Genomic DNA, 26189 nt, shown 5'->3' with positions numbered 1-26189 from the left:
TTTTAAAAGGTATTGTTACTTTTAACATGAAAGGATATATTACAGTTACACAAGGGCTAGGTAAATGTATCAGAACTGACCTTATTTTAAATCTACTTATTCCTGGATTCTAAAACAATAAAAATGCAGCTATTGATGACATAAAAGAAAGTCAAGTGACACCAAAGAAGGCTGAAAAATAACCCAAACATCATAAATCTAAGTGCACTTGAGCACATAATAGTGACTTTAGATTATTATTGGGAAAAAAGCTCTCTTCTATAAGTCAACAAATGAACCCAGAGCATTCTCAAGGAAGATCCTTGATTAAGAGATCTAAATAAACTTATTTATCTAAATAAACTTATTATTAAACTTATTATTTAATTACTATTAATCATTACATATTATTTTACGTGCTCCACCATACATCCTGGACACATCATACATAGTGTTCATATACTCATCTCATCTCAAAAAGGAAAAAAATAATCAAGTTTCATCAAGGTTAAGGATCAGGGATATATCCAATCTTGTGTAAGCTAGATCCTTTTACAATAATTTTTGCATGTTTCTATAGTTAGCTTCCATCACCCTGTCTTCCAAGCTCATTCACAACTATGGTTTAGCTGATAAAGCTGAAACATCAGGCAAAGCATAGAACAGCCCTTTCCAATGTTCCAGGTGTTCTGGACTGAATTCCTTCAAGCGAAGGGTTGGTAGGGCTCATCAAGTCTCACCAAGCACCCAAGTGAGTGGTTCCCTATGATGGGGCCAGCCACAGCAGCACACCCAAATCTCCCCTCACTGTGGTCCTTGGGGACAGGGGTCCAGGTGAATGAATCAGCAGGTGTGAGGAATCACCCGCCTGGCCAGCTGACCAATTTCCTCTTCAACTGCAATAAGGAACACCTGCACAAGTTGATGAGGCCAGGGTGAGGGAAGATGGATAAAAGGAGGGGAAAGAGTGGGAGGCATGTGTGGAAGAGGTGGCAATGACAGAAGGGAAAGGAAAAGTGTCTGAGAGAAGTGAGGAAAGAAGAGAAACATGGTTGTGGAGGCAGCTGGGTGACAGGACACTGAGCTCTCACAGAAGAGGCACCTGCCTCAGGAACTCTGCAACCGACCTTGTTTCCTGAGTAGAAGTCGTGCAAGAAGCTGCCATGCCAAAGACTCAAAAAGTGGCCAGCACTTAAGCCAGGCAGGCAGACAGTGGGGACCTGGGAGCTACCCAATGTAATGATAGGCAGGAGAGACTAGAAAGCGCTAGTCTCCAGCATCACTTTAAGGGGTGATGCTGCTAATTCCCCTGAAGGAGTTGTGAACCTGGAGCATTGCAGGAAAGAGATGCTCCTTGCGGTGAAAATGTGTAAGGTGAGATATATTAATGTTGGAGTGGAGTCCTCTTTCCTCCTTTTAAAAGTGCCATGAGCACAGCTGCTACTTGTATTTTGTTCATCCTCAATAAAGCCATCAGTGGTCTTTTGGATATGCTTCTGCAAATAGAGGTGATGGAGCAAGTAGGGTTTGATGTTCCCCTCCCTCCAGACCCCATGACCCTGGAAGAAGGTGAGCAGGGCACAGAAAGTAGGCACAACAATTCCCCCATCTGCCCAACCTGAACCTTGAATAGTCTGGCTAGCAGAATGATTGGTGCATGAGCAACAGCTGCTGGCTAGTAAACAGGCAAATCTAATGAACCAAGTTTTTAACGTGCAGTTACACTGATACAGCAAATGTTGGGGGGCATACAATGGCCCCAGGTAGAAATGGAAGGAGGCATTTCCACCAAGGTAAGAGATAGAGGCATAGTCCTTATTCACATTTCAAAGATGATGCAGAAGCTTTAATACATTTGAGAGGGTGATCATCATGGACCCAAAGAATACTTGGCCCTAATAGTGACCTCCTGCCTGACTGGCCTAGACGAGAAAGCAATGGATACCCTAACCTTGTAAACAGCAGGGCAATATGACCAACCCCTCAGTTTTGCAGTGCTGAGACTAACACACAACATTCCCACATCCAGGAATCTGGCAATGGAAAAATACATGGAAAGGCTAATAGGCACATTCTATTAGCTTGGAATAAGCACGCAGGTCAGGAGATATTGCCTATCCTGCCCGGAGCCCCAGAAGAATGAGGGGAAAGGGGGTAATGCCAGAACCCTATTTTCTATGCCTATCATGGGGGAGCCATTTTAACATATGGAGTGGATGTAGTGGGTCCTTTAGAAAAGTTAGCTAAGGGACACATGTATATCCTGCCACATGCTATCCCAAAGCCATTCTCTTACAGGGCACTACTGCTAGGACCATAGCTCATGAGTTCCTTGGGGTCTTCTAGAGAGCTGGGCTTCCCAAAGAGATCTTGACAGATCAGGTCACACATTTCATGACCCAGGTGTTAAAACCTGGTATGGAACACCCTAAAAATCAAGCCTCTGCATGCATCAGTATACCATCCTCAACCCAATGTCCTGGTTGAGCATTTTTAACAGAATTATAAATTACAAAGACCTGAAGAGTGGCTGGCATTTAAGCTAGAGGCAGAGAGTAGGTGCTTTGGAGCTATCAAATGCAGTAAGTGGGAGGAGGGACTAGAAAGTATTTTAAGGGGTCATGCTGCTAATTCCCCTGAAGGAATTGTGAACTGAGAGCATTACCTAGGAAGAAGACGCTCCTTGCCCTGAAGGTGTGTAAAGCAAGGAATGCTTAAGTTGGAGTAGAGCCTTCTTTCTTCCTTTTTAATGTGCCTTGGGTGCAGCTGCTGCCAGTGCTTGTTAATCCTCTTTTTTATTTTATTTATTTGATTAATTAAACATACCTAAACAATAAACACAATTAAACAACACAATAGTAACACTGTTACCTCCACCAGGACCAACAAATTATTACTTAAAGTACAATCATTTATTCATTCAGGTTGCTCCGCTCTCATTCCTGTTCCAGAACTGCACTGACTCTTGTGCTGGTTCACACCCCTTTCCTTTCATTAAGACATCTTCAATTTGTTAATCCTCAATAAAGTCTTCAATGGTTTTTTGGGTGTGCTTCTGGAAATGGGGGCAATGGAGCAAGATGGGTTTGATGTTCCCCTCCCTCCTGATCCTGTGACACATTATCACTAAACATTAGCCATGCTAGCCAGGGTACATGAGAACTGAAATTTAAAGAAACTGTCATGCACCACATATCCCAGTTTCTACTATATTTTGCAAGCATGTTCTGTGCAAATACTAGATGTAATGGAAAGCTTTCAGGGATTCCCTACTCCCCCGGCCACAATTCCACCCAGAATTTCCCTGGTTGCAGAACTCTGGACCATCCATGGGATTCAGCACATAACAAACCAAAGCTTGGGGAAAAAACAAGTTTATTAAAAAACAAATTTATTAAAAGGATAAAATATAGGGGTGGAGATACTAAAACACAGAATCTAAAAGGATACAACCAGGTAAAGGGGACGAAGGGAAATTGGGCAGCAGCAACAGGATAGGTTACAGCCAACCAAGAAACCTCAACACTTGGACAGAAAATAACGAACTACTTCTAGCCTAACCTATACAGAGCAACTCTATCTCCTACCAGCATAAGATACACAGGAAGCCGCAGCACTCTTCAACAGGGAGTTACAGACAGAACCTCCGAGAGAGGAACCAAAGGCTGATCTGTTCCTCGGGCTTTATCTTTCTCACCCACAGCCCAGATCAGCTGACCTGTGGAGTGATGGCCTATCTCCCAGTCCTTGGGGCCAGCCATTTACTCCAGTTGTTGGTCAGGTCATTCATCGCTGCTATCTCCAGCATCCTTGAGGCCTTAATTCTGGTAGTTCTCAAGTTCTCACTCCACAACACAAAGGCAGGATGATGTCTCCTAGAGGCACTGGGTGCCAGATTTTGGCCAGGCTGGCACCTGGTTTTCTAGTATTTTGTCAGTTACTGAATTAACTGTTTCCTGCCCTCTGGAGCCTCAGAAGCCAGTTCATATTACACTAGATTTAGTGATTCACCTTGAAGTCTGCACCAAACATGCAGCTTGTACTTTTCCCACTCCTTTAAGGCTAAAGAAAAGTCCATTAGCTGAATGCAACAAAGGTTCTCCCTCCTTAAAAGCAAAGTCTACCATCTCATTTAACATTTATTGTCCAATACTACCCATATCTACACACCCCCACTGGTAGAACATGCATTCCACTATGCCTGGAGATAGAGCATTAAGAAAAGCTAGCCTAGTCATTAGCTCCACCTGATGAAATAACAACAATCACGTTTTACAAAAGGATAATCTCCAGCTGTTATAGTATGGGGGGGTGGGGGGGAATTAACTGTAGGGAAACTTCACATTGCAAGTAAGCCCAATACATTAGTGGCCTGTCTTAAACCCAATGCACACCTGCACAAGTGATTTATGTATATTAACAATACTGAGAAACAGAAAATATTGTTTCCTAATTTACAAAGGTATTTTTACATTTTGACCTGCAGACAATTTTTTCCTGGCTACAGGCAAACAGGCAAACCGGATTTTTTAAACATACATCTCTTAGGGATCAGTAATGTTATACCATAGGATATGCCCCAATAAACTTGAGTATTAGTATTTATAGGGCGGCATTTCCAAGACTGATGGGAATAAGACAGCTACATCTGAATGTAGCTAAAATTTCCTGAATTATTCATTTAGTATCTCTTCTGTGGAAGAGATTTTGCGTACGACCACTAATTTCCGTTTTCAAGGCGAAGACTATAGAAACTTCAATGCTCTTAAATTAATGGTTTTCTGTCTTGAACAGACTATGTAGAACAAAAACAATTTTCTAAATATTTGAGGAAAAATAATATTGACAAGAGAAGCATTTAGACCAGCAAATACCTGCATAAATGGGTTCCTATTTGAAGAAACTGGATAATTTACACAGCAGTTCCTTTTCTGAAAAGATGTAGAAGAAAACAGACAGATGAGTGCTCTTCCAGAAATCACATCTAAATTTAATACACCTCCCATTACACTATCTTAGCTACAGTCTGAGGACTAGATAAATCCTGCTCATCTAAGTGTTAGTGCGCATATAGCCAAAGTGGCTCCCTTAGCACACAGAGAGAGAAGGGGTAGACACTACTTTGGCTCCTTGGGATAAATCATGGGTCCTCAGACTACAGCCCTGGGGCCAGATCCGTCCCGCCATGCCCATTTGGACCTGCTGCACACATGCCCGTACCCACATGCGCACCTGTTGCTGCCCTCCTCACCCCGCGTGCGGGAGGCAGCAGTTTGCTCGCTCGGAGAAAAAGATCTCCAAATGAGCAAGCTGCTGCCTCGTGCGCCTGCCTTGCAGCACGTGCCCGCTCGCACCTCACTTCCCCTCTCTGTGGGCATCCACCCATCCGTGCCTCGCCAAGCGTGCCTGGCCTCACCTTGCCTTGCTGTGCAGCCTGCCTCAGCGCATGCGCCCGCATGCACCACCCCCGCCCCGGCCCGCGCGCACCGCTGACACCACCTTTCTGGCCCACACCCAGCACTGGCAGCTTTCAACTGGCCCCCCAGCGGAAAAGGTTGAGGACTCCTGGGCTAAATAGTATGCTGGGTCGGAGATCCTACACATACAGACACTCACACACAATTGCACTGAACCCATCCATAGTTCAACATGCAGCAACAGGAAGGTTTGCTGCCTACACTGAAGTTACTGAGGCATAGAAGATATAAGCAGCGGGGATGCTGATGAGCGAATCAGTTAGCAGCAGGGAAGTAGTGATCTTGGCCATTTTGTGTGACTCCCAGTGTCCCCATTCAGAATCACTGTGATCCCACTGAGATTTGCAGTGGGGAAACTTTGATCTGCTGCATTAGGATCACTAGGGGCCAAAGCTTCTTCCCCTGCTCTAGCCACCCCTTTGTCCCAATACCACTACTAAAACAGCAGGATTTTATTTATTTAACAAGGTTTATATATCATTCACAGCTCATGAGCTTTCTGCACAGTTTACCCACAATCCAGCTGATTATCTGGGCTACAGAGAAGAATGAAAAGAATGAAGAATGGAAAACTGCACAGAATGCAATGAAAGTCCAGCAATATCCAACAGGCTGCCCACCACCAAAGAGAGTATCCTGGAAAACTCCATGGCCTGCTGGAACTCTAACAGAAATGCCCCAAGCTGCAACATTGGTTGCAGGTTCCACTTATGGATTGTAAAGCGGATCGATTCATGTGGGGCACCACTGTCATTTCACTTCACCAGGAAACATGTTAGAACTAAGCAAAGCAAATTTAACTGTTCCTCTAAAGCATGGGTCCTCAAAGTATGGCCTGTGGGCCAGATCCAGCCCGCCTCAGAGGTTTTGGGCACGCGGTGAGGTGGCGGCTTGCTCGTGCAGAGATCATTTGGACTCGCTCCACATTTGCACTCATTCCACATTTTGGATTCGCTCGACACCCCCCCCCCCCCCCCCCCGGCCCAGCCCCCCCCCCCCCCCCGCTGGCACTGCCTTGGCAGCCTGCACCCACCGCCAGCACCTTTGAACTGGCTCCCTGTTGAAAAAGTATGAGGACCCCTGTTCTAAAGCACTCTAACGAATAGCATGCATGGTATTTTCAAATTCAACAATGTTAGAATATGAGGGGGTTCCTTAATTTTTCTCTGAAAATACTGTGATTGCCAAATATCATTCAAATAAACTGATTCCTTAAGTGGATTTTCAAAACAGTTTTCTCATTTTAAAAATTCAACAATGTTATAGAAACGTTGTATCAAAATGTATGAAGACTTCATTGTACATTTATATATTAAACTGTATTGCAAATATTTGGGGTTAAAGTCAGTATGTTGTAACACTCCAGAAACATGTTTGGTCAAAGTAATACTGTTTTATGTTCATATAAAAGCAGCAGCTAAAGTAACATTCTAGTGAATAATGTACAGATCTTCACTTTCCTTTTCTCAAAATAAATCGTTTTCATCCAGATGCTTTCTTTCTTTTGTAGTTATGATTATTGGTTTATTGCTTGACTCTAACGATTTCAAAGATCAGTTACAATCTCAGCCTACAGATATTTATATAGCTACCTTCAGACTCTGGGATACAAATATCTGAAATAAATAAAATTTAGAAACATGATTGACACCTTAAAATGAAATAAAATGGGCAAATGATATATTTAGCTCCATCATACTCTATTTTGGAGAAGAGAGATACCGAGAGACAGAGACAGAGAGAGAGACAGAGAGGGGGAGAGAGGGGCGGAGAGAGAGAGGGAGAGAGAGAGGGAGAGAGGGAGAGATTGAGGAATGTAAACAGTGCAGACTAATCCTTACTGTCAGGATCAGGACCTGAGCAAGCATGTAAGTGCCTGTAGAACCAGGAACACCTTGGCAGGCGCTTGTAGGGAACAGCTGAGGAGCAATTAGGCAGTGCAGCTGGAGGCCCTGAGGTCAGCATAAAAGGCCTCCCTGCACATGAGCTGTCCTTGTGACTCTCTTGTGATCTGCCTTGCTGTCCAGCTTTAGCCTGTTCCTATTGGGAGGGAGGGGGAAAGTTGGTTTTGCTTCCAGCCTTGTCTCTAATCTGCCCCTTATCCCTAGGAACCTACACCCATATTCTATGCCTTGTCCTCGAATGTAACTGGTTTTCTGCAACTTGATCTTTGGCTTTTGACACCCTGGACTGTGTTTGCTTGGATCTATTGTCTCCCTGCTGTTGACCCTGGATGGTTCAATAAATGTGCCTCTTGCTTCTGGCTCTCTGAACATGCTCCAGCAATCTGACCTGCACCCTGGTGCCGGCCTTCCGTGTACTGCCCATTCCTTGGACCTTACACTTACTTGACAAAAACTTTTTTTGAAAAGCCCATGAAAGGGATGGCCCATTTTAAAAGAGTCTCAGAATTATACACTTATTTACTTCTTATTTACTTCATAATCTTGTGGCCCACTTGTTAGAGGCCTGACCAAAACTAGCGGCATAGTACAAAACTCCAGGCAAGACCACTCTTTTAGTGTCATCATTAAGAGGCCAGAAGAAACTTGGGGCAAGGGCAGGAGAAATGCACAAGCTCCATCTGGTGCTAGATGTGGATTAAGTTATATGCTGCCAAAGAAGTTTCTTAGCTGCTGCAGTCCACTTTGCTCCGTGGCCATTGTATTTCACATGTCATTTTGAATGCTGTCTTGCTAATCAAGTGAACTACTCAGCTGTGACTCCCTGTGGTTTCAGAAGTATTAGAAGCTGACACATGCCATATTAACATGCCATGGAAAGCTGTGGGTTGGACCAATGAATGTCTGAAATATGAACAACCTTGAAAAGCTGTAAGTCTCTTCAGCTATTAATACAGCTATGAACTTAAAAACATCCAAAAATGTCTCAAATGCCTTCTTCAGAAATGTAATTTGAATAGTTTGCTTTAGGGATGAGAATGATCAAGCACAACCAAACAAAGGTCAAGAGACAGGCTTACTCTTCTGCAGTTTCTGTGCTAACATAAGAAAGGAATCACCTGATTCGTGTAGCAGGGTTGATGTTGTAACTAGCTACTGCACAGACAGACACGCGTGCACGCACACACACACACTGAATGAGGGAAACAGTAGATCCTAAAAATGTGGGTAAGAGAACACTGGGAACAATTTTCAGTTCTTCTTTTATATATTTTTCTCTTTTCCTTCTGCCCCCTATTTCTGTATTCTGAAAGCCATTTTACATGAACACACTCTTTCACTCTCTCATGCAACCCACACGGATACTATCCAAAGCTGCTCATCCATCAGAAGCACTCATCACCTTCACAGCAAGGACTCAGAAGTTGTTGAAATAACTCAAAAGAAAAAAAAAAACTTTATTTCCCAGAATAAGCCAGGTTAAGTGGGGTTCCAGAAGGTTTATGGGTGCATTGCTTAATAACGTAATACTTATCTATGTGTTTACAATATATATAACTTTTATTGTTATAAAATCAGGTAAGTGATTTTGGCCCTGTCCTGGATGGAGCTGCACGCCCTCTAAAGGACAGGGTCTGCAGCTTGGGAGTGCTCCTCGACCCAGAACTCTACCTGGAGGTTCAGGTGAAGGCGGTGGGAAGGAGCACTTTCCTTCAGCTTCGGCTGATCCAACAGCTACGTCCTTACCTGGATGAGCACTGCCTAGCAATGGTGATTCATGTTCTGGTAACTTCCTGGTTGGTTTATTGTAACGCACTCTATGTGGGGCTGCCCTGGAAAACGGTCCGGATACTTCAATTGGTACAAAATAGAGCTGCCAGGCTGCTGACAGGGACTGGCCGTTATTCTCATGTAACGCCAGTCCTCTACCAGCTTCACTGGCTCCCAGTTGAAGTCTGGGCCCAATTCAAGGTGCTGGTACTTACCTATAAAGCCCTAAACAGCTTGGGTCCAGGATACCTGAAGAAACGTCTCTTTCCCCATATGCCCTCATGCCCCTTAAGATCAGTAGGGGAGGCCTTGCTCTGGGAACCCTCTTTGAGTGAGGTACAGAGGGTATCCACACAGAGGAAGGCCTTCTCTGTAGTGGCACCCAGACTATGGAACATACTCCGCAGAGAGGTCTGCCTGGCACTGACTCTCTACTCTTTCCACCTTTTTATTTAACCATCATTTTAATAACTAATATCACTAATTTTAATAATATCATTAATTGTATACAGTCACATCTTCATTTTTTATTTTTTTTATTTCTTTTCTTTAATTAGGAGAGGATATATTGTTGTTAATTTGTTTTACTGTGGAATATTTTTAATGCTATTTATAATACTATATTGTTGTTTTTTCTGTAAGTCGTCCTGAGACTGCTGCAAAGGACAACATATAAATGTTTAAATTAAATTAAATTAGTTGTTCTTCTCTGCTCTGCAGTATGTCAACTGCTACCTAAATGAAGTGGACCACTGATCTTGAATTAGTGGGATGAGAGTCATTAATGCACTAAAGCAAGGGCATCGTGGCTTCTAACACTCCATTTTAATCTGCCTATACATTTGTGCCTGTTCTGGTTTTTTTAAAGGGTAGTTTGACACATACACAATGATGAAGAAAGGAAGTAGAGTTTTGCAAATTCCCAAGGCCTAAAAACTTTTGGAAAATGATTTCTCTTAAGCTGCTTTATGACAGCTAAAATCAAGAATTACTTTTGCCCAAGCATGAGCTTCCAACTTCAGAGTATTGTATGAACAATATTCTTATGTCCTATTTAATTCAAAACTGGCAACACAATTCTCCTGGATTCCTGGAAGGTAAAAGAGGGGATCGATAGATTGGATTATTTGCTAAAGTAGAAATATCAGAGTGGAATGATTTTCAGAATAGCCTTGAGAAACATCTGATCAAGGTTTGAACACAGAGAATTTAACACTTTATTTTCCTGATAGCAGGAAACAATCTGACCAAGCCAGCCCAGTGGGGAATACAGTTACCTATATTTCAAAATAAAACTAGTTTATTGAGCTTGTCTGTTACTTAACTGGGGACATATCTAAAAATACAAGCACATAAAATCTAAACAATAAAGGTAAATTCACACTATCCTTTATACACACCGCTCCCCCCCCCCACCTATTTTAGGTGCACAGAAATGCCTGGCATCTCAAGATAGCTTTCTAGTCCTTTTCTTTTGAACAGCAAACTCTTCTATTGTATTGCAAACTTTCCCTTTCGGTGCTTCTCTTTGTTTTAAGAGAGATTTACTATGTTTAAAAGCCTCTTTGGGTGCATGTTTATTGTAAGCCATCCCAAGATGTTCTGTAGGGGACTGGATAGAAACGATTTTAATGAATGAATGTTCTAGCTGGATTTTTCCTTGGATACTTGCTGCTAGCAAATCTGTTTCAAAATTGTGTTTCAGCAATGATTTCAATGATTTTGTGAATACTTTGAAATGATACAGTATTGTTAATTTCACATCATCTAAAAACATTGAGTTGTATCAGAAAGCCAAAAATTAATCAATCAATTAATGTTATTTACTTAATTTAGAGTCTGCCCAGGGAATGAAGTCTTCTGGCTGTTTAACAAACAGGTTTAAACCATGAGGATAATAAAGCACCTAAAAGTCAAAGGACTGCATCCAATGTAAAAATATAAGCAGTGGTATTTCACTAAAACTGTTGGGAGTGAGCCAGATGGCTGCTTTGGGCATTTGTGCTCAAGGACTGCTGCCCGGACTTCAGAGGAATCAGAATCTGAAGAAGATTTGGAAGTGTGGGACAAGCCTGGGAATGTGGGCCATGCCAAGACACTCAGGTGAAACAGGCATCTATGCTTCTCTCAAGCCCAGACTGCCCCGGTGGTCAGGCAGTCCCTGGAAATAACCAAGATGTATGGTTGGTGGGAGAGGACTTGCCACATGGGCATTTCTCACACACTGATGAGAAGGCTCTGGCTCTTCTCTCCACAATGGGGTGTTAGCAGAGGAGGGTGGCCCAATTAAAGGAGTAGCATGCAGACAGGAGGGGTGCTCATGCTCAGAAGACCCCCCCCCCCAAAGGTGTGGGGCCTGGGCATGCTCATAAGAAGAGTTCCTGTAGGTGAATACTAGATCTGCTCTGTTCTTGCTAAGAAAATTGTTCTGGATTACTTGTGCTTTTGGGTCAATAAAGAATGTTTTGCAAGTAAAAAGGACTGTGGCTTCTAAATGTTTGCTTCACGGCACTATCTGCCCTAATTCCTAATGCATTCCTTCCAGAATACATAAACTCAGGGACAGGTACCTGCTCTTCCTCATCTGCTGTGCAGAATAAAAGAAATAATTCAAGCTTGTCTTTAATCTCTTCATCCCTACATAGTGCTCCTTTAGTTCAATTACCATCCAATGGCCCAACTGCTCCTTAGCCATTTTCATTCTTTTGATAAAAAAATTCTTTATTGATAGCCTTGATACTGTTAGTGATGTGCTTCTCAAACTATTTCTTTGCGTCTCAGCTCCTCTGTATGCATTTCCCTTGTGCAAGCTTGTGGTCTGTTCTTTTCATTTGGACAAGATTTCCATTTTTGGAGGAAGTTTCCTTCTCCCTAGTAGCTTCCTTGACTCCATGCATTAACCATGCTGGTAATTTCCTGAACTTTCTCCTCTCTCGTGGTATGCGTATTATCTGTACCTCTATTGTACTGGTTTTTTGAATAATCTCCAAGTGCTTTGAAGTAATTTAAACTTCTTGATTCCTCTGCTCAGCTTCTTCCTATGGAGCTTGCTGTTTGGCATGTGGCCTAATGATTTGAACTCCATTTCAAATGGAATCCATCTCTGCCCCTGCAAACTGAAAAGGGCCGCTGCCGCAACCACCACCACCAGTGAGCCATGCTGCTTAAGCACTGCTCTTGAGGCATCTGACACCTCTCAACTGGTCTGTCCTCCTGTTATGACTGGACTAATGATAATGGTCTGTTCCCTCCCCTCCTGCTGCGCGCTAACTAGACTTTCTCACAGAACGAGAAACCATCTGACTCTCCGTGCCTGCTTGCCTAACCTCCAGATCCAATGACCTTGGCAATTTACTTTGCATTCTAGCACCTCCTCTTTTTCTTTTGAATAAGAATCAAGTTCGATCCACTTTGAAGGCAGTACTGGAGGAGCAACCGGTCCAATCTTACAACTCACTGGGTCCACAGGTAATAACAAGCTGTGCTCACTACCACTGCAGCGTTAATGGTTCAAAATGGTGACTCATGTCATGGCATTATACGTGAACCATCTCAATAGTTCATTTCAGCAACAGTGCAATACTAATTTAATGCAGACTAAAATAAATGTGTATGTGAATCACAGCAATATTCACTACATATACTGGATGGTCCACCTTTTCTTTAATCAGGACTTAATTCAACTGGCTAATTTTTGGAGGTGTAATGCTGCTACTGCTTCCTTGCTCCGTATGTTTTGGCAATGCCAAATGGCTAGATGGCCAGGATCTCTTTATAAAATTATATACATAATCACTATAAATAATAGTATGTTCTGTTATATAGTAATACATAGGGATATATTATATATGTAACCAGTGCTATGGATTGTTTTTTTCTTTCTTAAAAGCTATCCAAATATTGCATTTCCCTTCTTTTTCCTCTTTTCTTCTAATATGACTTTATGCATAATAGAAAATAAGTTAATATGCACTAAGATTTTCTCCTTATGGACCACTATCTTATTAAAAGACTTACTGTTTTTATGGTCCTAAATATCTGCTACATGTATGCCAATATCTTTATATGCAATAAGCTACATCTAAGTAGTTCATCGATGCCATCATCTCCTCTAACATTTCACTGCTTTCAACCAACTTGCAAAATTAGTCAGAAAAGCAGAACTTAATTTGAAACAGTCTCATATTCTATTTATTCTATAGCTGATTACTTTTCTCAGTAACTCATTGATACTTTCATGCTTTATTTTACCCTGCCTTACAGGTTTAAGTTAATGAAAGCAAAATTCCAGGCAAGATGTGTAAGTCTATATATTATGCTATTTTCCCCATTCCGTAAATAGAACCTTTTAGTGTAATTAGGTCATTCAAGAATGACAGTGGCTGCAAAGTAGCTATATAATGGATTACCATATGCTAGCACAAACATGTTCATTGTGATCCAGTTTTGGGTTGACACAAACAGAAGTGCAGCAAAACCTTCAACCCATCCCAGTCCGAACAGCTTCAAGATGAGGTACTGAGGGAATGTAAGAATGGATACACCTTGTCCTGGGAGCTTAAAATTCCACCTGGGAGCTTCCATCTCTGAGGCAATGGAAGGTGGACATTACCAAATCTCTGTTTTATAGGGAAGACCATTCATACATACACAATTCTTCAGGAGCTTAAAGGGACAAGTTCACTAGCCTATGCTCTATCATGCAGATTTTTAAAACTGAGAAGTAATCATGCAAATTAGGACAATCACATTCCACCATTCAAGGATCCATCATGTATGGTACAGATGGTTTTAGCCAAAAGGGTATATACAGCAGGGAAGACATGTGAGAAGACTGGAGACAGAAGAAGTTCTTGCTTCTCAGATAGCATCAAGGTTCAAAATAACCAGTTTTGCAGGCTATTGTATTTTACCTGCCTGTCAAATTCTCACTCTGACTATTCACTATAACCCTATAACAAAGCAGCTGAAAATGCAGATTCTGGTACTATCTTCAGTATTTTGCTCACTAATTTTCTCTTTCATTATGGTTTAAAAACACATTTCAGAAATGCAGTTCCATTTCAACAGAAAAAGATTCCCAAAGCAGATTACATAGTAGGGTTAATTAAAAGGTGGCTTACAATAAGGGCGGATAAAAATCAATGGTTAAAAAAATGGATTTTAAAAATTTAAATCAGATGTTTTAAGCTGGATCTAAAGATGGTTTTCCATTTAAGAAACATTATAGTCCAGTTATTCATTATGAAGTAAGGGCTGGGTTTTTAATTACGTACCATGAGACTGTATATCCATATGATGTTTAAAATTTTAGGTAAATGAATTCCATTAATCCATCTAGCCCAGCAATGTCAACATGAACAGGGTTTCAGGCACGGTTCTTTCCTAGCTCAACCTGGAGATACCAAAGATGCAACCAGAATCTTTCACATGCAAAGCATGTGTTCTACCCCTGAACTACAGCTTTGCCCCATGTACAACGGAACAAGCTCCTTTGCCTTAGACCTGACCATTTCTGCAGGTACTGGAAGTCTTAGATAGCAAAGAAGCACCCATTTCCATACTGAATTTGAGAACAGGTCAGGTAGTACTCATCTCTGGAAGGTCATACAACAATGGTGCAACACTCCCTCTTAGGCATAAGGTCCGCAGCTTAGGAGTACTCCTCGACCCGGAGCTTTCTTTGGAAGCTCAGGTGACAGCGGTGGCGAGGAACGCCTTCCTTCAGCTTCGGCTGATTAATCAGCTGCGCCCCTACCTGGAGTACGACTGCCTGGCGACGGTGACACACGTGCTGGTGACTTCCTGCCTAGACTTCTGTAACGCGCTTTACGTGGGACTTCCCCTGAAGACAGTCCGAACACTTCAATTGGTGCAAAATAGAGCTGCCAGGTTGCTGACGGGGACGGGGCGTTATGCTCACATGACTCCAGTCCTCCGTCAGCTTCACTGGCTTCCCATTGAAGCCCGGGCCCAATTCAAGGTGTTGATTATGACCTATAAAGCCCTAAACGGCTTGGGTCCTGGCTACCTGAACGAGCGCTTACGTCCGTATATGCCCGACCGCCCTTTGAGATCTGCAGGAGAGTCCCTTCTCCGGGAACCCTCCATGAAAGAAATTAGGAGAGTAAGTACTCGGAGGAGGGCTTTCTCTGCGGTGGCGCCCAACCTATGGAATTCATTCCCCAAAGAGGTCCGCCTGGCACCATCGTTACTGGTTTTTCGGCGCCAGGTAAAGACCTTTTTATTTAAACATCATTTTAATTGTTAAAACATATGATCTGGCCAGGGCAACTTCTTCTTCCTTCTCTTTTCTCCTCCTATATTTTTATTTACTTAATTTATACTGATAATTTTAATCTTATATTTGTAAATCAATGTATTTTTTGTATTTTGTATTTAATGGTAATTTATTATGTTCTATTGTATTTCAATGTATTTTATTGTGTTGTAAGCCGCCCCGAGGTTTCGGCAAGGGGCGGCATAGAAATGTAATAATAATAATAATAATAATAATAATAATAATAATAATAGTTTTCCCTCAGGCAGCTGACTTGACATGAAGGGTCTTGATTGAGTTGCCTTTGCCCACCAATGTCAAGGCTCAGCTGGCAAGCCCTCTTGTCATTTGGTGCCAAGCAAAGGCATTTTTTTACTGCTTTTTACATTTTTTTACATTTTAGATTTTAGGGTTCTGGTTCTAAAGTTTATATTTGTCACAGACTACTGGAATAGTACATTTTATATATGAGTGTTGTTTTTATTTTATACTGCTTTATCCTCTTTTATCATGTAATCCACCAAGAGAACTTCTTGTTATTGGGAGAACTAAAAATATATTAAATGTCAGTGATAGTTCTAGTTTAGCATATGATTAAGAATTTGTATCCACACATAATCCCTTCTAGAGTCTGGAATAAAATATTTATTACATTTTGAGAGTTTGTTTTCTGATGCTGTAGGGCTGAGGTCAGTTCAAAAGAATAAGCGTAGGAAAAAATAGATATTACAGGAATGATCTCCAAATAAGACAAGTTTCCACTAGCATATGTTCACAAGTTTTTTTGAATGGATAACCCAAATACAAATTTCACTTTTATGGGATTTTCATGCATATGCCACCAAGCCCCCCACCCCCGCAAAAAAAAAAAAAAAAAACACTTCTGGAAATGACCCACTGAAAGATTCAGAGAATACAGGAAGTGACAGATTCAACTTGAAATTGATCCCTAGAAATTATTTTAGCTTTTTTATAAGATGGATGTTTTAAAACATACACACAACATTTCTACTACATCCTTCAACTGATTCACCTTTTTAATAAACATTGTTGGGAAGTTTAAAAATATTTTCAGTAGCTGTTGTGGAGTATGGCCATAATCCAATCCAATTAACTCCTCTGTTTTCTTTATTTGGCATTTCTCATCTGAAGTTCAAGGACACCAAATAACTCAGCTGACTTTCCAATCACCTTTGCAGATGGCTATGCAAATATTTTAAAACACCAAATGGAGAGCAACTCTTATTCTTTCAAATCCATTTACTCAGGAGAGTTCAAAAGAATAAGTGTCCACTCTGGTATTGTCCACTTAAATATTGGATTTGTTTGGACTGGTAAGAAGTCTAACCTATCACTAGGCATGAACAATCCTGCCTGTTCTGCAGCCATAAAATGGGTTTCAGAAGTTTTCATTTCTGTTTCTAATAATGTCATATTTGCCCATCTGAACCTAGACAAACTGTGATTGATCTTAACTGTACTAGTGGGAACGAGCCAACATTAAACAACTATTATGTGCTCGCCAGTGATCACAGTTTAAGATTCTGACAAGCTAAACCATGGTTAATTGAACAAAGAAGTGGATACTTCCAGTCTTACTGTGGTTATGACAGAGCTGACTATCAAAGCCCGGTGGGAAGCTAAGGTTGTTCTCATAATGCATTGTGTCTGAATGCAAGCTATGCTAAATAATGCAGGATGGCATTTCAGGCAGCAGTTGCAAACTGCTAGAAGCCTTGCTTTAGCAACATTACAGTATTTATAAGAAAACTCTCATCACAATATGAAAATAGTATGTAAATATACTAGCTACTTAAAAATACAAAAAGTTGTTAAACATATGAAGATTGCATATATGTGCACCGTGAAAATTAACCTAACAGCTGTGCTTGCACACCTTGTACAGACAAAAGATTATCACATCTAGCTAGTATTTCATTAAGTTTACATCTCCACTTTTGAGTGTTTACTTAAGATCAGATCCCCAGTTTATTCCATTTCAGAAACATTTCAGTATCTCTTAAAATTCTAGTTACTTCCATTATTTTAACAGATCTCTCTGTTTTCCATAATCACATATGCCTACTATGTAACAGAAGCATTATGTTTTTAAAAAGCTTATCCAGTAACACTTAATTGGAAGCTCTAATGATATTTGATTTGTAATTCACAATTTATGCGTCTCAAGAAAAAAATATATAAAAGTGCTATCAAGGCTGGTACATTTTTTTTCAGCAGGAAGTCATTACTTCATCAGCAATATTAGACAAATGCCACAGGAGATGCTAAAAGCAGGAAATAAGAAAAAAAATACTAATAATTTCCTGTTCAAATTAATGAAATACTTTAAACCACACTGAGCAGCAATAAGACAAAGTAACAGATCAAACCAAAACATGAGGAAGGTTTTATTTTTTTAAAAAAGGTTGTAGTAGGAACTACTTGAACAAAAGTAAATTATACATGCTTTTTATTTTTTTAAATCCTCCACCTGAATTGATCCTTTCCTCCTAAGGCTGTTAAACAAGAGGAAAAAAAACATTAATGTCAGAATATTGAGATTTTAACATCCCTATGTCTTTAAATACACTTTGTCCTTTTCAAGTGCATTTGTCAGTTTCCGAACACTGTATTCTGTCCTGGACAAAAGCATAAAATAATAAATGAGCCTCACCAGCAAGTGTTTGCATCTTTTTTTCCAGAGTGGGAGGGAGGGAATGAGGGAGAGAATTATGGAACCCACAGTAACTGGCATTTAGTCATGAATGAAAATGGTAATTTTCTCCTGTGGAAAAGCAGCAGAAAGGATACAAAATCCATAAGAAAATGCCCATCACAGCAGATCAACCGGCTGTTTATATGCCAACACAGACTGCCTCAACTTTCCTGGTAGTTTCTGCTAATGCAGTTCAATTGGCATGCAGAAAACACTTTTCTGAGCTGTACAACAACTCACAGGTCATGCCACAACTGCACAGTACTACGCAACTGCCTGTTCAGATCATGCTCTGCTGCAAAGCAGCATCTTGAAGAAGCAATTTTAAGCAAGAAGCAATGGGCATGAGAACTTCTTGATCTTTCCTCACGTGTGATTGATAGAGTTTGGAACCCTAGCAGGGAGGATGGGAAAAACTGTAAGGGAAAAATAGGCACTCTCCTCCCACCTTCTGCTTTCCCCTTCATGTCAACTCCTTCACTTGCTGCTTTGTCCTTAACATCAACTCAGTGCCACTTTGCAGCAAAGACATGGCTGTGAATATCTGAAGCTGCAAGCTTAATGTGGCAGTGTCCATGACACAGTCTCTATATTCAAAGTATGGCAACAGGCCAATGACGTTTGGCAAGACGGCATTAGCCTATCTCTACGGCCATACTTTCAGGCCAAATAAAAGCAAATTAAGAAACCAATAACTTGGTGCTCAGCTAAATTATGATTGTTCCCAAAGGTCGTAAGTTTCAGTAATGCAAAATGCAGATATGATCCTCCAGTCCAGATTGGGAGTCAGCATGGAAGGTAGGGGTATTTAAATTTACCCCACTTCATAGTTCTAATCGAGGTCAGCCTGCACCTACTGAATTTTGCACTGCAAACCAGATCCCTGGAATCTCTTTGGTAATAAAGCTTAATTAAGGACCCCTCCCCAAATTGGGGCAAACAGAGCAGAATGGGGAAGATAGGTTTATACTTTTATCACCTATGGTATGACACTGATCCAATCTGGACACCACACACTAGTAATGTTGAAAACTCCATAGACTCACACTCAGTTTCTTCTACTTTAAATGAAATTTCATCCCACATCTTTTTTCCCCTTTACAATAATGGGGGCATTCCTTTTTCATGCCTCTGCCCACACTGGGTGTAGGTGGGGTAAGACAAAAATGAGGTGACTGGAAACTTAAAAACCCCTTTCCTGAAGTGCTCTGATCCCACTCCAAAGCAGACCCAAGGATGCTTGCAGGAGAGCAGGAAGTGCAATCATATACAGCTCCACTCTGCATGACTAGCAGAGTGCTTAGTTCAGCCTTTGAGCTTGGGAAATCTGCAGGGAGCCACCCTGGACCTCATGCTGCTCCTTCGATGTACTCCAAAAGCCTCCAAGGCCTAGAATTGCACAACTCCGTGTACTCCTTCGGTGCATAGGCATACACATGTCCATCCCTTGCACCCTCCCAATGTCCAAGTCACTTGAAAGCCCTTCTGCTCTCCCCTGACTCCAAGGATAGCCCACCCTTTATTGTGGGCACGTCTCAAAATAAACCAGCAGCCTTCACTTTTAACTTTAGGCCCACATGGGGCCTAGAGTCATTCTAAAGAAATAAAAATAAACGTTGGAGGCCAACACTTTGCTTTGCAGAATGCCCAACCTCTAAATTAAAAACAACTGTTCCTAAATTAAAACACATGTTACAATAAAAGAGAAACTTGTCGAGGCAAGGAGGTGTTGGCAGATACCAACGAGTGGTGTGCGGATGCTGCTGCTCAGCACCACCAGCTATAGGCAATATATGGCAGAAGCTGGGTTCATAGATGAAAGATACAGAAATGCACAGGCTACAAGGAGCAGCTGGGGAGGGAGGCAAATGTTTACTAACTTAAGGCAACATTTATGTCAGCAACAAGAGAAGAGGAGGGATTGAACGAGTGCCATATTTCAAAAGGAAACCACTTAAGGATTGGCGTGGCACCAGTTTAAAATGAATTACATATTTAAAATTAATAACCACTGCAGTAAAAGTCTGATGTTCTGATGAATCCCACTTTTCTGGTCTTACTTTTCTTTAAACATAAGTAAGTGTGAGTACTGTAGCTTAAGATAAGCTTACCAGTGATAGGTTGCTACTAACAAAGTATCAGCAGACTTAGAGAACCCCCTTCTGTAAGAAATATGGGTTCCCTGATCATGTCACCTGAAATGTTAATATTGCATAATTATTTTAAGCATCCTGGAAACCAAGAGCTGCATTTTAATTAAACAAGTAATACAATTCAACAACAAGTTCAAGGCGCAGGAGGAGGAGGAGGAAGAGGAGGCGGTGGCACTCTTACAGGACATGGAGGAGCAAATAAACATTATTCAAAATAAGTTTCACTTACTCATACCAAGGCTTTATTGAAACAGGGTGAAATATTCACACAGATACAGATATATTTAGCAAGATGACTTTCTAGATCAAGATCACTATTAATCTTCCTGTTCCAAGTCACAGAAGCTCTACTAGACAGACTTCCTCTGATGCTCAAATTTCAAAGGCTATATCTTCCTGAATCTGACAGAAAATTAGTCACTCACCACAACAGCAAAAAGCATCAGAAAAGGAAGCTGGGGAGATGAGGTTAGCTAACTCAGCCATGGCAAAATAACTAAATTGGAACTCGAACTTCAACAATACTATGGCATAATTAGTGGGAAGAGACTTTCACTTCCACAGGACTCATCTTGGTGCAGAAGATCTAAGAAAATTAAACTCCTGGCAGGAAGAGGAATTAGGTAAATTATAGCAAGTCACTGCAGATGTAGTTAAACTTTTTCCAACTTTTATCTGATTCTCACATTGTAGCAGCTATATAGCTTATTAAATATTACTGACCTATGCTTGTGGTTCGATAGCTGGGGTAATGTAGATAAGCATTAAATATGCAGCTTGCTAGTTCAATGGTCAAAAATTGACTAGTCAGAGAGTGTCCATCACCTTCTGCCAAGCAACAACCTCCCCACCCCCACCCTCACCATACATGCTTCTTCTAACTTAGGAGACTGGTGGGAAAACCCCTCATGCTCAGGAAACATCCAAAGTCCAGCCTCTTAAGTCCAACACAATTCCCTGTTCTTCTTATAAGCTAAAACCTGGGAAGCAAGCTAAGAGATTCTCTCTCGCACCGTGCTGCATTTTAGAAACAACATGGGAACTTGTATGGGTCATCTAAGTGCCAGAAAAACAAAAGCAATACCCTTTTCCCCATCAAAGGAAAAGACATAGTCAAGACGACTCCAAGTAGTTGTAGATTATTATTACCAGACAAATTCTGGAGTTAAAATAACAGGCAATGTCCATAAATATAGTAGGAAGCAGGCCATCTGACCTTTTCATTAATATGCTGTTCAGTTGATGTTAGCATCGTTTCTCCTACAAATTGTATTTGAAGTCACAATTACACCTATTTCCTTAGTTTCAGTAACATGAACGGACATGCATTCTTCAAAACAGCTTTCAGTGAAGTTTTTTACAATGCTAAATTGATTAGTACTGTGTCATTATTTTGGACGCATGTGAAGAGACATTTTTTCTCTCTTATGCTACTTGGAATAAAAATAGATACGAACTAGAATTCAATCCACAGTTGCCTGGGTACAAGTCTGCTGAATCCAATGAGGTTTACTACTAAGTAAGACAGATATACAATTGTGCTGTATGTTGGGAATGAAAGACACATTGTGCTTGGGATGAGTTTCAAGGTCAAAAAGATTTGGACTCTTCAGATAGGGAGTACAGTCCCCATGAAACTAGGCCCCCAGCCTAGTGGAAGGGATCATCTCAAGGTCACCTTCCCCAGGTGCTCAGAACTCCCGAGTCTGGTACGACTCTTGACCCCATGGTGCACCATCTGATGAAGCAGACCAGCCGACCGTATTGAGCGTGTTTAAATATAAGAGGGTATAGAAAAACTTTAAACAACTAAATAAACTGGAAGAGGCTTGCCCACCTCCAAAAGGGCTTTCCCAGAGGCAGCCCAGGGAAAGGGCTTAAAAGTAGGATTCTCAGGAGTGGTTTCTAGATGGGATGCTTTGTGCATGCTCAGAGATTCATTGTGAGGTGGTTGTACTTTGCAGAATGATCTGGTTCTTTGAAAGTACAGTAGCTCCTGACACTGTAAGCCATCAATCTGTTCCTATACAAGCAGAAGCCTAACGTATTGCCTTTGAAAAGACGTTGTAAAATTGCATTTTCACTTTAGCAACATTTTAAATGAAGTCATAAGGACTAAAGGTCAACATCTTTCAAGCCAGTTATATTCTCTTTTTCATCTGCTTCAGAAGATGGTTGTATCTATTCCTTTGCAGCCTGGTACTGAAAGACAAGATAAGGAAATATCCTTTTCCAGACCTGAAAGACTTTTTAGCCTGCAGGACAAGCTTTTTTCCTCCAAACAAATTAAAGTTTGTTTTGTTTTTTGTTTTGGCTAATTTAACCTTAATCTCAGAGATTTACTTAGCAATTAAACTAAGGTAAGGCCCTGGGTGATGACAATCTTCCTTCAGAATTACTTACAGCGATTTCAATCTTAGTTGTGCTGTTTACATGGATTTGGGACTGGCTATCATTATACAATGTTAGAAAAAGGAGAAAAGGTCTGATCCTACTAACTACTTATTAATCTAGTAAATACAGCCACTGCGGTCTTATAATTAGTATGATGGAACAGGACTGGAGAGATTCAGGTTCTAATTCCCATTTTATGAAGGGGGTGATTTTGGGCTAGTTACTAACTGCCCTCATAAGGCTGTTGCCATGATACAATGGAAAGGAAAAGGCCCATATAAGTCTCCTTAGGTCCTTACAAGAAGAGAAAAGGCAGGCTATAAATGGAATATTACTAATAATAAATAGAATGAACTTTATGCCAAGCACCTGTAGAGAAAATTACTTTTCTCTACTACTTTTCTTGAACTAGTTAGTTCAAGAAAATCTCTCAAGGGAAGAACAGGCAGATCTACATGCATATCAGGGGCTTATTTAGAAGCACTTGTTGAATAACGGCCTACCCTTTACTGACTTCCAATTGGCTTTTGATCTTATCCATAGGAATAGATTGCGAAAACAAAATTGGGGCCATTGAGCTTAACAGGTGTTTGCTAATACTTCTTCACAGCCTATATGAAAACACCTGGCTGCAGGTAACCTGAGAACATGCAGGGCACAGTTCTGACTCTGTTCCGACTTTTGATAAACTAAAACAAGGTTGTAACTTAGCTTACACATTACTTATTTCATGTTCAATTTATTGACTAAAAGTTTAGCTGATACTGGTTTCCCTTCCTCTAAATTGCACATTAGATCTCTGTCAATTATTCTTGATGCTGCTGATGCAGTGTTATTATTGCTTAGAAGTACTGTCTTGAAATGACTATCAAGAGTACTTGCTACCTATTATTAAAATGAATTTCTATTTATGAATTACTGTAAGATCAAAGCTATAGCCTTTCCTAGAAGGAAGGTTGAGCACAGATGGCAGATTAATGAAAATCCCACTGAACAGGTAACAAGCTATAGGTATTTGGGAGTAGTTTTTCACTCTTCTAGTTCCTGGAAATCTCAAACAAAATGCCCTGGCAAATGCACAGAACAATATTTTGGCTTTCCTTGCATTCCTCCATACAAAAGGAAGATAATATATTCTCTTGGTTATTCAGGAAGTCAAGTCTCTACTTCAGCTGGTGTGTGGGTCTTGGCTGCACATTCAGGTTAACTATGGGCCTCTTGAAGTCTTTCAAAAAAAAAAAAAACATTTAGAATTGTTCACACAGTCCTGTCTTGTGTTCCTAATGCCACCCAATACCTAGAGACCCCATTTCCATGGAGCCCCCCCCCACAAAAAAAAGCAGGCTGAACAATGTTCTTTTGTCTGATTAGTATTCTCAAATTACAAATAAAACGGGCAGATTCTGCTTGGCCTGCTACAAACTTTTGGTAGATCTAAATTATTATAACTAGTTAATACTCTGAACGTACACACTTAATATTGTTGTACTTTGTGTGTAACTATTGTATATTTTATTCGCTGGTCTATGATCATAGTGAAATTAATCTTTCTTTCCTTAACCACTCAGACATCAATTTAAAACAATCCATTCCTCAAATTCAAACCAATCTGACCTATTCTTCCCAGCTTATTTTATCTTCAATGCTTCTTCAGGCAAGGATCATCGAACAAGAGTCCTTGCAAACAGGAAGATGATTTATTTCCCAACTTTCCCACTCCATGTACCTATCCCACACGTGTAAACGGAGTTATGTAAATATGCACCCATTATGCCTTTCCTTCAGTTCTTGATGATTAAGCACATGGCAATAACAGGCTTGAAATAATTCCACAACCTCAGCTGAAAAGGCCCCACACACCAGAAAAATAGGGGAATAGCTTCTTTGGAAGTGGCCCACCCCGTAAATAGGAAAAACACGGGTGTCAATGAGGCACTGATACAAAAGGCTGATGGAAAAAGTTTGCTTAAAATGTTAACGACTCTTTTAGACAATGGTGTGACTCTACCAGTGCTGCAGTGATAGAATGTGGCTTCCACTGTATTGTGATCCAAATCAATGCTACTTACTCATGTTACTTCATTGCAACAGTTTTGGCTCAGTTTTAAAATTCTTGTTATTTCAAGACTCCACAAAATAGGCTAGCAGCTGACAGGCATCAGCTACACATTTTCTGCACTGTTAACCACTTTCAGGATCCAGCTTCTCTGGATCCCATGAGAAACCTACATCTGGACAACAATTACTGAAGAACCTTGGGAGAGGCAGCAGGGCCAGGTACTACATGCAATGAATATTGGTGTTTGCCAAGCAGCTAACACTTTTAGGGTCACTGAAATCAATGTAGCTTAATTTGGGGCTGATGTATGTCTACTGCCATGACTATCTAGGAAAACTGTATCCACTTACCTATTCTGAGAAAACTTACAAATCACAGAAAGTGTAACAGCCTGGACTGCATATGGTATCTAACTGTCCTTCCCAGATGCAGTGTTACATTTTCATTTTCAATCATCGCTTTCAATTTACAGTTGCACCTTATCAATTGCTTCCTGACAACTTTGCCTGCATGTCTTACTCCCGTTTATGCATAGACATTTTCTATTCAGCATATTTAATGATTATGTATAGTTCATGAGTGCCTTCCATCCATTAATATTTCTCAGGCCTTGAAAGCTTTGATTAAAGTTTCCCATATCCCCTCTCCACAGCAGTTCCTGTTCCACATTGTGCAGAAGGGACCTCTGAACGTTTAAAAAAACCTTTACAAGGGACAGATGGGACAGGAAACTTCTCTCCCATGAACCTTTACCGTGGAACCCTTTACATGCCTATTTAGATATTATGCCCACTGAAGTCAATGAGACTTACTCCCAGATAAGTGGGCCTAGGATGGTAACCTAACCATGCAATTCTATGACCTCTATCATTCAAAAGCCACAGGATTATCTGAATTCCCAACTCAGGGTTCTCCTTGGAGCTGGTACTCTGAAGGCCAAGGCTGAGCCCCTGCCCCAAGTTGTCCCTCACTCCTTGGGGCCAGCACAGAAATAACAACAAAACATCTACCTAGAACTCCATTCATAGGTAAGTCAGGGACCAGCCCCATCACTTTTCCAGTCAAGGCTACCCCCCAAAAAACCCTCCTTAAAAGTATACCTGTAGTTGTTGCAAAGTTGTGAAGTCAGGCAGTCATTTACATCAGGTTTTCTCCATTTCCAGAAACAGAGCCACTTTTACCAGGGCTATTTTGCATGTTCTATCTATTTATAATAATCACTTATCCTCCATATGTGGAGGAAAAGGTGTTTGTTATTTAAATTACTGCTTCAAAACAGTTTCTTGTAGCTAATTTTAACCTGCCTGAAGCAGTAGCAGGCCTCTCATAAATCTTTTACAAAAAAATTAGACCTAACAACCTATTAAAGTCTACCAAGAACACACACACAGCATTCAAAAATTAAAACTTACCATTTTATCTAGATGTAATTTTCCCAAGATTCACAACCCAGGTAT

The 26189-nt window shown here is 40.8% G+C and overlaps 1 protein-coding gene across 7 annotated transcripts in view; it reads right to left on the bottom strand.

Annotated features, from left to right (window-relative positions):
• MGAT5 (alpha-1,6-mannosylglycoprotein 6-beta-N-acetylglucosaminyltransferase) overlaps positions 1-26189 on the bottom strand; it is a 161679-nt gene that overhangs the window by 123078 nt on the left and 12412 nt on the right. Inside the window, exons 1-2 of one of the 7 annotated variants that reach the window (XM_044438181.1) lie at positions 7298-7315; positions 4854-4910 (exon numbers count right to left, since the gene is read on the bottom strand). The exons of 2 other annotated variants lie outside the window; for them this stretch is intronic. The gene's annotated coding sequence lies outside the window, so the exon portion shown is untranslated. Of the gene's footprint in view, positions 1-3566; positions 3589-4853; positions 4911-7297; positions 7510-20704; positions 20934-26189 lie in introns of those variants that run through there. 4 more of the 7 variants (XM_044438186.1, XM_044438182.1, XM_044438183.1 and 1 more) reach the window with 4 other exon arrangements.

Source organism: Varanus komodoensis, unplaced genomic scaffold, assembly GCF_004798865.1.
Source record: "Varanus komodoensis strain SLA01 unplaced genomic scaffold, ASM479886v1 scaffold32, whole genome shotgun sequence".
NCBI lineage: Eukaryota > Metazoa > Chordata > Lepidosauria > Squamata > Varanidae > Varanus > Varanus komodoensis.
Note: the sequence above shows the minus strand (reverse complement) of the source record. Positions and strands in the feature narration are given on the sequence as shown.